This window comes from Haliotis rufescens, unplaced genomic scaffold, assembly GCF_023055435.1.
Source record: "Haliotis rufescens isolate VD_foot unplaced genomic scaffold, xgHalRufe1.0.p SCAF_3, whole genome shotgun sequence".
Lineage (NCBI taxonomy): Eukaryota > Metazoa > Mollusca > Gastropoda > Lepetellida > Haliotidae > Haliotis > Haliotis rufescens.
Genome location: NW_025964001.1, coordinates 32,026,735 through 32,040,909, shown reverse-complemented (window position 1 = coordinate 32,040,909; position 14,175 = coordinate 32,026,735). Strand labels below are relative to the sequence as shown.

The following is a 14,175-nucleotide window of genomic DNA, read 5'->3' as shown; positions in this document are numbered from 1 at the left end:
CCCTCCTTCATCGGGTAGTTAATGGAAGACCTCAGGCTTCTGCAAATGATAATGCCCTGAAAAATAGCGTTACCCTTATAATATAGCAAAACCTTTAAAAATGGCAGATTTCTAATCGGCCTTAGGATACCTTAACTATTTGGCAGTTTGGCAAAGACGAAGGGACTAGTGCAACTTTCTAATGCTGTATACAGACATAATGTTTTGATTAGAAAACAAATACTGGTTACACATCCATTTAAAAAAGGATTAATCTGTTACCAAATAAAGTGTATTATGGGAGATAGATAGACCTGTTCAAATATTATTTTTGATATAATGGATTGTTTGTTCTATGGATTGAAGTATTTTCGAAAAGATTGATTGCAATTATGAATCTGTTTGTACTCTTTACCAAAGTGATGATCAATGAACAATGGGAGTAAACACTGTGCAGACATGAAAACAAGACTCCCTGTGCAATGGTTGGTTGGACACATTGTTCATGTTGGTGTTTTGGGGAACATTTTGTCGAAAGTGTTCTCAAAGATAGTCAATGTTAACTGTTTCTTCATAAAAACCTATTGATTTTGCACCACGGTTATTTACTCAGGAGTAATCGGGAGAGAAATTATGTTATGGCTGGGAAATGTGTAATGTATTTTATCTGATTACATCATTGATTGGTGCTGCAACAATATTGGTTGTCCAATGACTGGGCAGGAAATTTGTGAACATTTTACACTGCTGGGTGGGGAAGAGTGTTTGCTTGAAGCCTGAATGTTCGATTGTCTTTGTTTGGATACCTACCTATAAACAGTTAGTAATCAATATTGCCAGTTCAGAGACAACTAAACATAAATGTGTTTCCTGTAACCTGATCATATCTGCATTTTACCTAAATGTATAATGTGTTGGAGCTATGTGAAACTTAAGTGCCACAATATGTTTATACTGTGCAAGTACATATCTATAAGACATTTGACTGCCTCCGTGGTCTTTTGGTAGAGTGTCCGCTCGGAGAGCGAAAGGTCCGGTGTTCGATTCCCGGCCACGTCATACCAAAAGACGTTAAAAGATGGTACTTGTTGTTACCCTGTCTGGCGCTCGGCATTAAGGGGTTAAAGCATGGACTGGTCGGCTCGGAGTCAGTAAACTGTGTCTGAGTGGGGTATTCATTTTAATCTGCGGCATGGTATCTCAGTGTGCTAGCACTATAAATCGGCATCAGTCCGGTCTAGTACAAGCATCCACACACACACACGTGCATGCACGTCGCTATATAAGGGCAATAATCTTGGACGCGACGTTAAACCCAATTTCACCTCACCTATACGACATTTATGATAGACATGTAAAATGATATGAAAATGATATCAAAAATAAATTTTCTGAGGCTATGCAAAACAAACAATGTTCAAGTCACTGTTAATTGATGATCCCAAATTAACTTCAGTTGAACAGCTACTTTTGATCATGGTGAGACAGACATTGACAGTTGAACAGCTGCTCTTGATCATGGTGAGACACAGATATTGACAACTGAAAAGCTACTTTTGATCTTGGTGAGACAGACATACAGCTGAACAGCTACTTTTGATCTTGGTGAGACACAGATATTGACAGTTGAACAGCTACTTTTGATCATGGTGAAACACAGACATTGACAGTTGAATAGCTGCTTTTGATCATGGTGAAACACAGACATACAGTTGAACAGCTACTTTTGATCTTGGTGAGACACAGATATTGACAGTTGAAAAGCTACTTTTGATCATGGTGAGACACATTGACAGTTGAACAGCTACTTTTGATCTTGGTGAGATAAACATTGACAGTTGAACAGCTACTTTTGATCATGAGACACAGACATTGACAACTGAAAAGCTATTTTTGATCTTGGTGAGACAGACATACAGCTGAACAGCTACTTTTGATCTTGGTGAGACACAGATATTGACAGTTGAACAGCTACCTTTGATCATGGTGAAACACAGACATTGACAGTTGAATAGCTACTTTTGATCATGGTGAAACACAGACATACAGTTGAACAGCTACTTTTGATCTTGGTGAGACACAGATATTGACAGTTGAAAAGCTACTTTTGATCATGGTGAAACACAGACATTGACAGTTGAATAGCTACTTTTGATCATGGTGAAACACAGACATACAGTTGAACAGCTACTTTTGATCTTGGTGAGATAAACATTGACAGTTGAACAGCTACTTTTGATCATGAGACACACACATTGACAGTTGAAAAGCTACTTTTGATCATGGTGAAACACAGACATACAGTTGAACAGCTACTTTTGATCTTGGTGAGACAGACATTGACAGTTGAACAGCTACTTTTGATCTTGGTGAGACAGGCATTGACAGTTGAACAGCTACTTTTGATCTTGGTGAGATATAGACATTGACAGTTGAACAGCTACTTTTCATCATGGTGAAACACAGACATTGACAGTTGAATAGCTACTTTTGATCATGGTGAAACACAGACAAACAGTTGAACAGCTACTTTTGATCTTGGTGAGATAAACATTGACAGTTGAACAGCTACTTTTGATCATGAGACACAGACATTGACAGTTGAAAAGCTACTTTTGATCATGGTGAAACACAGACATACAGTTGAACAGCTACTTTTGATCTTGGTGAGACAGACATTGACAGTTGAACAGCTACTTTTGATCATGAGACACAGACATTGACAGTTGAAAAGCTATTTTTGATCTGGTGAGACAGACATTGACAGTTGAACAGCTACTTTTGATCTTGGTGAGACAGACATTGACAGTTGAACAGCTACTTTTGATCTTGGTGAGACAGACATTGACAGTTGAACAGCTACTTTTGATCTTGGTGAGATATAGACATTGACAGTTGAACAGCTACTTTTGATCATGGTGAAACACAGACATTGACAGTTGAATAGCTACTTTTGATCATGGTGAAACACAGACATACAGTTGAACAGCTACTTTTGATCTTGGTGAGACAGACATTGACAGTTGAACAGCTACTTTTGATCTTGGTGAGATATAGACATTGACAGTTGAACAGCTGTCAACCTGTTTACCCACCTGTTTATTTCCTATTGGCCCCAATTGACAACATGTTTGCTCTCCTGATAGTTTGCATGTCAGCAGGATTAATAACCTTTCTGAAGCTTTACCTGCCTTACATTTTAACAATAAGTGACATCTGGTCAGTGTGTCCAGCAGATGTTATACGTTATTCCGCACGCTTGCTTCATGGTTGCTTGACCTTTTGCAGAACATCAATTTGAGAGGGTAGTGCATCACATGGCTGATTTTCGTTGTGTAATTTATAGGCTTTTATTCAGATTTGTGTATGATATCAAACAAAATATCTTCCATCCTGATCAAAATGATCAAACAAGAAAAAGACGTAATGATTTATTAGTGTGGGCCTAGCTTTGCTCCAAGGCTGGACTGAATGATAAGTCCATGGGTATATAGTAATTCTATTCTTATAATAGGCAAGTCTGGATAAGCGGACAGTATGCCAGTCTCTTATAGGGACAACTTGTTCTTATTTTTTTTATACCCTAGATATTATGATTTAAACAAATAATTATTGCCTTGGAGACTTGTGCAAGTATAGTGTGGACCTAGCCAGTCTGGTGCCTGCTGGTGGAAAACCCTCCATCAGTATCCCCTAGAAGATCTTTTGGAGCAGTATGTATATGAAGAACATTACTCTAAAATAAAAAAAACCTGATTCTAAAATCCGGAAATTTGATTATACAGAAATGTTGCCATCCAAATTAACAGGGTTTTACTGTTCATGGAATACCTAACTAGCCCTTGTGCAGATGTAAAGATATCACTTAGCTGACCCAAACCATCCTCAGTACGTGACAAACATGTGGATTCTGAAGGAAATGACGAAGAACGTCTGATTGATTTCACGACTAGCGAACGGAGATCGCAGTGTTGATAGCATGTATTATCTTATTTGTTTGACGTATCAAGATGTTACACGTTCAGGTGTGGTGTTGCATCAATATTCAGTAATCCCACCGATTAAACATGTTAAGCAGAAGTTCTGTTTATATTCCAATAATATGTCTTGTTTAGGAGCATTGATTTTCTTGAGTGTGCAAGTGAAGTACTTTATTCTGTTCCAACACATTTTCAGTAGCATCTGCTCTCTGCCTGGCATTTAAGACAGACTGACCTTATGTCAGGGGTTTGTTTGGCTCTGGCAAACTAATAAGATTTTGGGCATAGACTATGACTTGATGTATTCACAAATTATCTCTCCTGAGCATTGCTGAATGAATTTCATTTCAAAGCCTTAAAGGTGTTAGCAGTGTTCAAAACTGTCAAGGGTCCCTTGGCATTTCCCTAATTTTAAAAGGTAAATATTGTCTCTGTATTAAAATACTGTCAGAAGACTGCATGTAAGGTTAGAAATTAATTATTTTCACACGTCCACAAAACAGATCTGCTACCAAGTTGCCATCTCAGTCTGTGCCAAGGACACTTGAGTCTACTTGCCCAAACAGGGGCGGTCGGGTAGCCTAGTGGTTGAAGCGTTCGCTCGTCACGCCGAAGACCCGGGTTCGATTCCCGTGTACAATGTGTGAAGCCCATTTCTGGTGTCCCCAGCCGTGATATTGCTTGAATATTGCTAAAAGCAGCGTAAAACCATACTCACTCACTCACTCACTCACTTGCCCAAACATGGTGTCTTAGCATCATTTTCAGTTGAGTTTAGTGTTATCACATTCACTATTATTAGCTGAGCTTATTACACTAAACAGAATTTCATGAGATTCACGTTTCTGACTATGAGCTAAAGTTGCAGACTGCCATCTACCTGATGGTAAAAGTGGCAGTCGACAATGAAATGTCACTAGTCCTGCTACAGAGTTGTCATCTACTTCAAGGCATCCTTACTATTTTTCGTGTTTTCTTATCTCCAAGGCTATTCCAGAGAGGGGCAGTCAGTTGGGGGAAAAAAGAGAAGAAAAAAAAACAAAGGAAAAAGGTTCTCTTTTGCAGAGTACCTGTTCAAGATGGTCCAAACTTACAATGGTGAAACCATAGGGGGTACACACAGTCACAAGGCTTTGATGATCTAGATCAAATATTTGACAATGTCAACATGTTAGGTTGACTATTAATAGCAAGTTGAACCCGAAAACCGATATGTAAATGCATTGTGGAAAACGATCTAAACATGCTAAGAGGAAAGCACATGTAGATGAAAAAGCAACCATCACCATAAAGTCATTTTGTAATTTAAAAATATTCTTACCATTGACTTTTTTCAAGTCATAATTGCTGTATAAAACACAACTTAAATCTGTTCTAAAATCATGCCCTAATGGTAAAAGGTGAGGTGAGGTGAAACAGGGTTCAATGCTGTGTTCAAGATTATTGCACTTATATAGCAACATGCATGCACTTGTGTGTGTGTATGCGTTTGGCTGCTCGTACTAGTCCAGAATAATGCAGATTTTATTGTGCGAGCCCACAGAGTCACTATGCCACAGTATAACATGAATACTGACTCTGATCCGACCAATCCTTGTTTTAGCCCTTTAGCTGAGAGCCAGACAGAGTAACAACAAGTACCATCTTTTAAAGTCTTTAGATACGACGCGGCTGGGGATCGAACACCAGACGTTTCTGGGCGGACTCTCTACCACTAGACCATGGAGACGGTCTTATGGTAAAAGAGATGTCACTAGTTCTTCATGTCTAGTGGACATATCAGCTTATGATAATTATGAACCCTGACATGAACCAAAGTACCCATTAATTTGAAACACTGGTCATTAATTGACTTTCAACATTAATACATGAGTGACATAATTTGTTATTTTACTTCTGTGTGAGTTATATTATACATAGTCCACAGACATCATCTATGTCAGTGAATAGGTGTAACAATATGATGTAACATATGTCTGTTAATCAAAAGCAATGATGCACTGATATGGTGTCATGCTTTGCAAACATTAAAGCAGAGGAACTTGTGAACGAGACATAATATTTCTCCTGTATGTTCTGTAACCATGGAAACTATCATCATCACCACCTCCTTATCGGAGTGCCTATGCTTGTAATTGTCAACAATAATGATCGTGAATTAAAGTAAGTTTTTAAAACTTTTTTTGCAGGTGTGATAGGTGTCAAGTTTTCATTGGAAAGCAAGAGTTGACAAACAAGATTTGGCAAGGTAAGTAGGTGTTTTTGTTCAACTTTGTATAAAATCACAATGATTTTTGTGCCACAAATCCCAGTTGCATCCATTCACAATCAGTACAGCATCCATGGTTTTGAATTCTTGGCTGACATGATCTGAATGGAATGTCCTCAACACCTGTTGTAACTCTGGACTTTTTGAGCAGTAGGGTGGCCCATAGGTTAAAGCATTTACTTGTGATGTTGAAGACCCAGGTTTGATTCCATCTATGTGTGAGGCTTATTTAGTATTGCCGAAAGTGGCATAAAACAAATTCAGCCAATCACACAACCAGACCATGCTGGTTCATCAGCCTTGTGAGGGGCGTTGAGGTAACATAGTGGTTAAAGCGCTGAAGACCCGGGTTCGATTCCACACATGGGTACAATGTATGAAGCCCATTTCTGGTGTCCCCCGCTGTGATTTTGCTGGAATATTGCTGGAATAATCCTCACAGCGGCATAAAAGAATACTCACTCACTCGTCAGCCTTGTATCATGTGTACCATATATTCACAAGGCCGTAGTTAACTTTTTTTGACAGGGGGTAAATATTTGTACAAGTATCACTTGTCCCCAACTTGATTCAAATAAAACTGTTTTCTATGAAAAATCTGGGGGGCAACTGCCCCCCCCTGCCCCCCGGCTGGCTACGGCACTGCATATAGCCTGTGTATAGGACAGCTTTCTGACACTGTTCTAAATGTTAAAAAACAATATGTAACTGAATTACCATGTTAGGCAGGGTTGTGTTAATGGTGAAATGGAAACATGGAGAAATAAGGCTGTTATTTATTTTACATTAAGCCTACACAATGATACAGTCAGGTGAGTAGTGTCCCCTGCTAACCTGAGCCTTGTAACATCAGTACCATGTTAAGCCCTGTGGATGAGGAGCAATTTCATTTCCCTGATACAAAACATAGTGATTACCTCAAGCAAATGTGTGCGTCACTGTACAGGGTATTGAAATATGACTTAATGCGAAAGATAAAAAAGCAAAATACAGTTTCTATAAATAACTGAATGGATAAAGTCGAAATAAATGAAATCAAATAACTGGTTTTCAAGTTTCAAGACTGCACAGGCTAGTTTTTCAGTCGCTTTCATATGGTTGTTAGAATACTTGAATTACCATTGAACTCGACGACAGCTTGCAACAAGAATTCCAGGCCAGTGTCTTGCAGTCCTTAATGAGCCATTTCAGATCCCTTGGTGCCTCAAACGGCCCCTTAAGGGCCACAAATTATGGTTGCTAGAAAATCAATATCCAAAGAGAGTGGCCAATGACGCGTCAAGGTCGATTATTGCTCAGCAAATTAGGTATAGCAATTTCTATCAGTTAAAGAATTGTCCAGTAAGGATGTCAAACGTATTCTGCAGGTGTCCGATTTCATCGTCGTTTCCAATTAGGGGTCTGTATAGAAAGAGAGGTCTTGGTCAATGCTGGTGTAATTGATTGGGTTTCCTTATATTGATTATTGGGAATGTTGGTGCTTAAGTTGGTAATGATACCAATATTTGGGTCATAATGTCTGTAGTTGTCTCTGGTCTATGTTGGGGGGATTCTGGCTTGTAAATATTGTGTTAGCAGAGTTAATATCTGTTGTGGAAAGTGGACCTTGAGAATCCTTCATGTACTCTTATCTCAGAGAAATGTACAATGATTTATTCTTCAAATATTAGTATGTAGTTGTACATATTTGAAAGTCTGCATTATGACTGAGGAATTGTTGAATGTTGTGTAAGCACATTCACACTAGATGATGTAAAATAGGCAAGCCTAGTGCGCTATCGATGTATTCCAAAATCAGCATTAGGATTTATGTTAGCTCACATAACTGAAAGGCACTATTTGCTTTGGACACCACGGATGTGGACCTACAGCATTTCCAAGACGGTTCTCTTTCTTGTGCAGGACTATTTAAAAAATACATCTGACATCTTGTGACCCCTGGTAACCCAGACAAGGACCTTTCCAGTGGAAAGAGCCTTGCCCTTTTAGCATGCTCTTAAATATTTTCTCCTCTGATACTAATAAGGCTGAAATTTGACATGCCTGTTCCTTAATATGACATCTTATCTTGGATGGTTTTTTTTCAATGTGTTTTGTCATAATATTTAAAAAATCAAATTTTACAAAATGTTTAATAATCTTTTTGTTAATAACCACACATATTCCCAAGGCAAGGAAGTTGACTGACCATAGAAGTCAACTTCAGAACTAGGCTGAAATTATGTGTCTGAATCGTAGTGCCACAAAAGCCTATTATGTATTGACCAATCAGATTCCACCTTTCATATCACTTTGTGATGATGATGATGATGATGATGATGATGTCGGAGATTTAATGAGCGCTTCCGGATGTGCCACTTACATTTGCTTCAAACAAAATGGTGAGACCCAGTCAAGACCATCTGATCAAGTTCATGGAAGGAAAGTGTCACATACCCTGTCTCAGACACCCAGTGCATGTGAATTGTAACAACACTTGAACACGTTGATTAAAAACATGAAAAGATTTTGAAAATATCTGTAGAAACCCATTTGATTGATGACATGTTTTGCAAATCCTGAAGTCAACCACAATCTGCACGCCAGTCGCCATGTTGTTTACAAACAGGATGTTGATTCCGTTAAGCGATTTTGATTGGACGTATTATTGTAGTCTTATTATACTGTAAGGTCTTGGTAGTTCGTCGAGACCCAAGAGTAAAAGATGTGAAATTCTGTATTCTTATACTCCATGTTTTGAAGCAACTTCTTTCCCCTTCGTCAGGAAGAAACGGTTTTAATGAGAGCTTATAAGCCCCACTTCACACACTCGCTCATGTTTGTTTGTATTATGTAAAGTCATTATTGATGTCCTTCGAAAAAGATTTTGCATGTGGACGTGGTGAAAGATTCTAGTTTCAAATGTCTAAATAGATTGAAATAATTGATATTCATTATGATTCATTAACTTCTTGTACATTCTTAAAAAAAATAAAATTTTAGCTTCCTAAAACTAATCGGAAATACTCTGGGCCTTTTTGATGATATGAAAATTGTCTGGTTTTAACATTTATTCTGTATGTATACTTTTGGTTTATATATACTAATTCAGCATGTATGATGTTGTCAGTTGGTTGATAAGTATGGTTTGTGAAAGATTTTTTTATTTGGAAAAATTTAAATAAATTTAGTCCAGCTTTTTGATGTCACATTTCTGTTTTCAGTAATCTCTGACATTCCAACATTTTCTGTTCACAATGAATTAAAAATCATTTGGTTGACAAGAAATAGTCATTGGTTTGACCTTTACTTGTAAGAATATATGTCAGGTATTGACCAAAATAATTCCCTTTCTGGACGCTGGACTTGGAGCAATTAACTCATGGAATAGGTCAGGGAGTTAAGGACGCAGACTGGAACTACTAAGTAGATTTGTGTCGGTATGACAGCTGAGTGGTTACAGTGTTTACTTGTTCCACCATGGACCAGTGTTTGAGTCCCAACATGGTGTCCCCTGCCTTGATATTGCTAAAACAATGCAGGAATATTGCTGAAAGCAGTGTAGAACCACATCCGCTCACTAACAGCATCGAGAGACGGCAGACTGTGTCCAACCTGTGGACCGTTGGTCATGGTATCCCAGTTTCCTTGGTCTGTCAACACCAATCCAAAGCTTGAAAGTTTTACTGGTACATATCTACAAGTTGTGTCCCTTTTAAGCTTCCTTCCTGACTGGAATACTGTTTAATTGATAACCCCCCAGACACAGTCTCTATTCCTCCAGTCAGCACAAACCGATTCATCCATGTGTTGTAATCATTAGGAATAATTACGGATAACACGTGTTGGATATAAAGTCGGTCAACCAAATATTTATTGTATTGTTGGCATTGAACAGCTGATGCACTAAGTCATGCTGTGTTATGTGGAGTATAACACTTGCTTTCAGATCCATGATCACACATCATTCAGCATGCAAAAGTGGTGTCCCGTTGGTCTGAGGGACTGTGTCATCTCGCCATGCCGTGTTGCATCACTCGGCCATATTAGCTCGTCAGACCAATCTGTACAACAGGAAACTAAATCACACTTGCCTTAGAACGAAACATTGAGTTGTATTGGGTCACGATAACAACATGTCTGTCACATAAATTCAGAACTCTCCTGGATAACTGCATGCATCAAAGAATGCATGCGAGTGGCAAGACAAAATATATTTCACCATACCGAAAGCGATTATTGATTTTTTGTAACAGTCTGAAAAAGAAACATGAGTACAATACCCAAAGGTCCTGTCTTAGATTGAAATTACAGTGTCACATGTCCTGTAGAGCAGACAAGGAATAAGAAAACAATTTGAATCTCCTTTCAGTTTTGGAAATGAAATATTCACTGAAAATATTGATATTAGCTAAAAGATTAGATTTAGAAAACATTCAAAATACACTTACACAATCAAACAGCCTACACCTTAAAAGAGTGAAGTTTTGTAGAGAGAAATTTCATCAGAAGTTGGTGATAATAAAAAATCAATGGCCACTGGTATTTTCCATGGAATGGTGAATTGCATCTAAAAATGCCACTGGTGCCACAACTGCCTGCTGTGGTTGTGCTGAAAGAGATTTCAGCTAGATCTGAAGGTCAAAGACGAGACTTTGGGGTGCCAACGAACAAATTATGTTGGTGTTGATATTTTGTTCACTGTGTCTGTATCTTTCTAGAGTTGACAGACAGCGGTTGAATAAAACATGAGTCGGAAATAAACAAGGTTAAGTTCAGCTTTTGAATTAAAATTTTGTTACTATAACGACCGTATTTTAACATTTAGATTTGATAGACACGAGAATAAATCTAAATGTTAATTAGTTTGACAGAGGAATGTTACCAATGATATTAATAAATTCTGAATATTACAAGATGTTGAATGGATTTTTCTTTCCAAATTTAACCAAATTGAAAGTTATTTAATATAGGATTTTAAGAATAATTTTTCTCCGGTCACTGTAGAACAGTCATTTACAAAATGGTGTTAATTTGTTGACTAACTACAGTGCAAATATTTGCCTATTTTGAAATGGCACAATAAGATATATTATGATTTTATGTGATCAGTGTACACTTGGCACCTTGGTCAACACAGCCAACAATGAAGATGTATGCATACTTGTTGGCTGGGAGACATGTGATATTGTTTAACCCATTGATTCTGTCTGCAGCTTGTTATTTCATCAACATAGCTATTGGTTGGCACTAGCAGTGGAACCTTTAACAGCAGGATAGATAGTTTCTTGCCCAAGGAATGGGACCACATTAAACGACAGTAATTCTTGGAATTTCTCCCCAGTTTCCAATCATCCGATTTTCTCCCATTAGATTTTCGTATCATGTTTCTCACAAGCACTGAAACGAAGAACGTGTAATTTCTATAAGGGTGATGCTTGAGCGGCATTTTCATATTTGCTCAGATCTGAGACGTGTTGATTTTCAGGGGATTCTGGGGGTGGAATGACCACCGAGATTGCACTGATTTTATTTCAGGATCAATATGGTGGAACTTGACAGCTGATGGTTCCAAATTATTGCCAAGCTTCTGGGAAAGGAGCCATGATTCCTTAACATGTATTGCTGTAATCAAGGTAAAGGACATGGTTTGTAGCAAATGAGGTTTATGAAGTGTTCCATGTTCCCAAACTGGGCACGGATAATCGTAAGAAGTCAAATAGTTTGGACGATATGTAGTGGGTTTCATTTTGAGTTGTGACTCAGTGTTTGAACTGTTTACTGTGGCCATTCTTATCTGAGGTCATGATGAGAAATGATATGTGATTTTTTGTTATGGAATTTTGGAAACAATGGATGTTTCATTTACTATCATCTAAATGTGAATGTGATGAGATGTCTTAAGTGCTTTTGTTTTTATTACTTATTGATTTGGTTACCATATTCAAGATGTCACAAAAGTGGAATGTAATACTATTTCAAAAACAGACTCTTTCATCTTCCTACTAAGGGTGCTTACATTTTATGTGTGGAAAAAGTAGATTGATGTGGGAAGTGACATACTTCTTTGAAGAAACACTAGAAATAGCATATTTTTTTGGTTTCAATGTCTTTGCTTTCATCATACTGACTCTTCAAAAGATTTCTTTAAAAATGTTTATGAAATTTTTGTTTTTTTCCTCCTGTCCCTGTGTTGTTTAAAATCTGTAAATCTTGTAATAAAAAAAGAAGTTCCACTTTAAGTTGAAATTTATTATTGTTCATGGACCTTTTGTTGGGCTTTCAAATGGAATCATTTATGAATGGTAGCATCTGAACAATTCCACTGTCTGGTGGCAAGCCTAGATTTGTCTAATTGGTGCCCTGTGTGAAGTGGGGACTCTTATCTCTTATTAATTAAGGTTGCAAGGTATTTCCAGAATGAGCTAGATTGTCTAAATTAGTTTAGCCGATGAAACAAATTTGTTTGGATACGACCCAAGTCAGCTTTAGTCAAATTAACTGGAATGTTCTGACTGTTTTTCTATTAGTTTGGACTAGTCGTCAGGGTTAATGCCTTCTACATTTCATTAGCCTTTGAACATATAAGATGTTTCTATACAATACTGAAATGTACTGATATGACCGATCTTATTCTAGGTATATATATTGGTTAGTCGGGTTAGCCTCATGGTAAAAGTTTTCGCTTGAAATGTTTGGACGCCTTATACTGAAATGTACTGATATGACCGATCTTATTCTAGGTATATATTGGTTAGTCTGGTTAGCCTCGTGGTAAAAGTTTTTGCTTGAAATGTTTGGACGCCTTGAGTTCAACTCCCAACATGGGTGTAGCTTGTTCACTCCCAGTGTCCCTTGTCTCGACACTAATGGACATGTGAAGATCCGGGGTAGAATAGGTCTTCAGCTACCAATGCTTGCCGTAAAAGGCGACATGGGATTGGGTGGTCAGGCCCGATGACTTGGTTGATGCATGACATCGATCCCAATTGCGTCTATCGACGCTCATGATATCAATCACTGGATTGTCTGGTCCAGACTCGATTATTTACAGACCGCCATCATATAAATGGAATGTTGCTGAATGCGGCATAAAACAACAAACCAACCAACCAACTCGACACTAATGGAATATTGCTAACAATGTTCTAAGCAGCAATAGATCTTAGATCTCACTCACTCACTCACTCACTCACTCACTCACTCACTCTCTCACTCTCTTACTCACTCACTCACTCACTCCAGGCTTGAAAAGGCCTTGAATTACTAGGTTTGTCTTGGAAGGGCCTTGAATTCAGGTTCTGACTTGAATAGGCTTTGAAAATGGATAATGTCCCTAACCAATTCTAACCTATTCCCATCTCAAGTTCATTACATAAAATAATATATTTTTTAAAATCTGTTGAAATCTGTTTTCCAAGATACAATTTGTGTAAACACTATTTATGGTCGGTAACCGTATAATCTATCTCCCTGCCAATGGTTGTGGCGTGTAGAAAGCTTTGAAAAGGTCTTGATTTTTTTGTGCCTGAAATCCTGTATGAATCCTGCACTCACCCTTATAAAGTCGTTTAAGCAGGGAAACCTAGAGTGCTGACAAACTTGGTCTTCATCAATTCATGCTTTGTCTTAACCCTCTGGATGCCAGAGGGACAAAATATGTCCCTCCTCTTCAACCCTCACTTTGAAGTCTAATAAACTTCAAAATACATCACACACACAGACACACTTTCCAGTTTTGAATACTGTGGTACATTCCCTGTTCTGTGATACCATCCACTGCACTGTTTTTTTAGGCAAAGCAAAATTACTGAAAATGACCTCTGAAAATTAAGTACATAGTAAATGTCGCCATTTTTTACACATTACTAAATTATCATTCATAGCGTTATTTACAGCATGTTTTGAAATCTATATTTCGGATATTTACTCAGAGAAATGAATTTCAAAACTAGCATATTAGTCATG

At 37.9% G+C, this 14,175-nt stretch overlaps 1 protein-coding gene across 2 annotated transcripts in view; it reads left to right on the top strand.

Moving 5' to 3' along the window:
* The window catches only part of LOC124146151 (alpha-(1,6)-fucosyltransferase-like), a 145,573-nt gene that overhangs the window by 31,301 nt on the left and 100,097 nt on the right, over nucleotides 1-14,175 (top strand). For both annotated transcript variants that reach the window (XM_048402864.1, XM_048402863.1), the window contains exon 2: nucleotides 6,149-6,207. The gene's annotated coding sequence lies outside the window, so the exon portion shown is untranslated. The remainder of the gene's footprint in view (nucleotides 1-6,148; nucleotides 6,208-14,175) is intronic.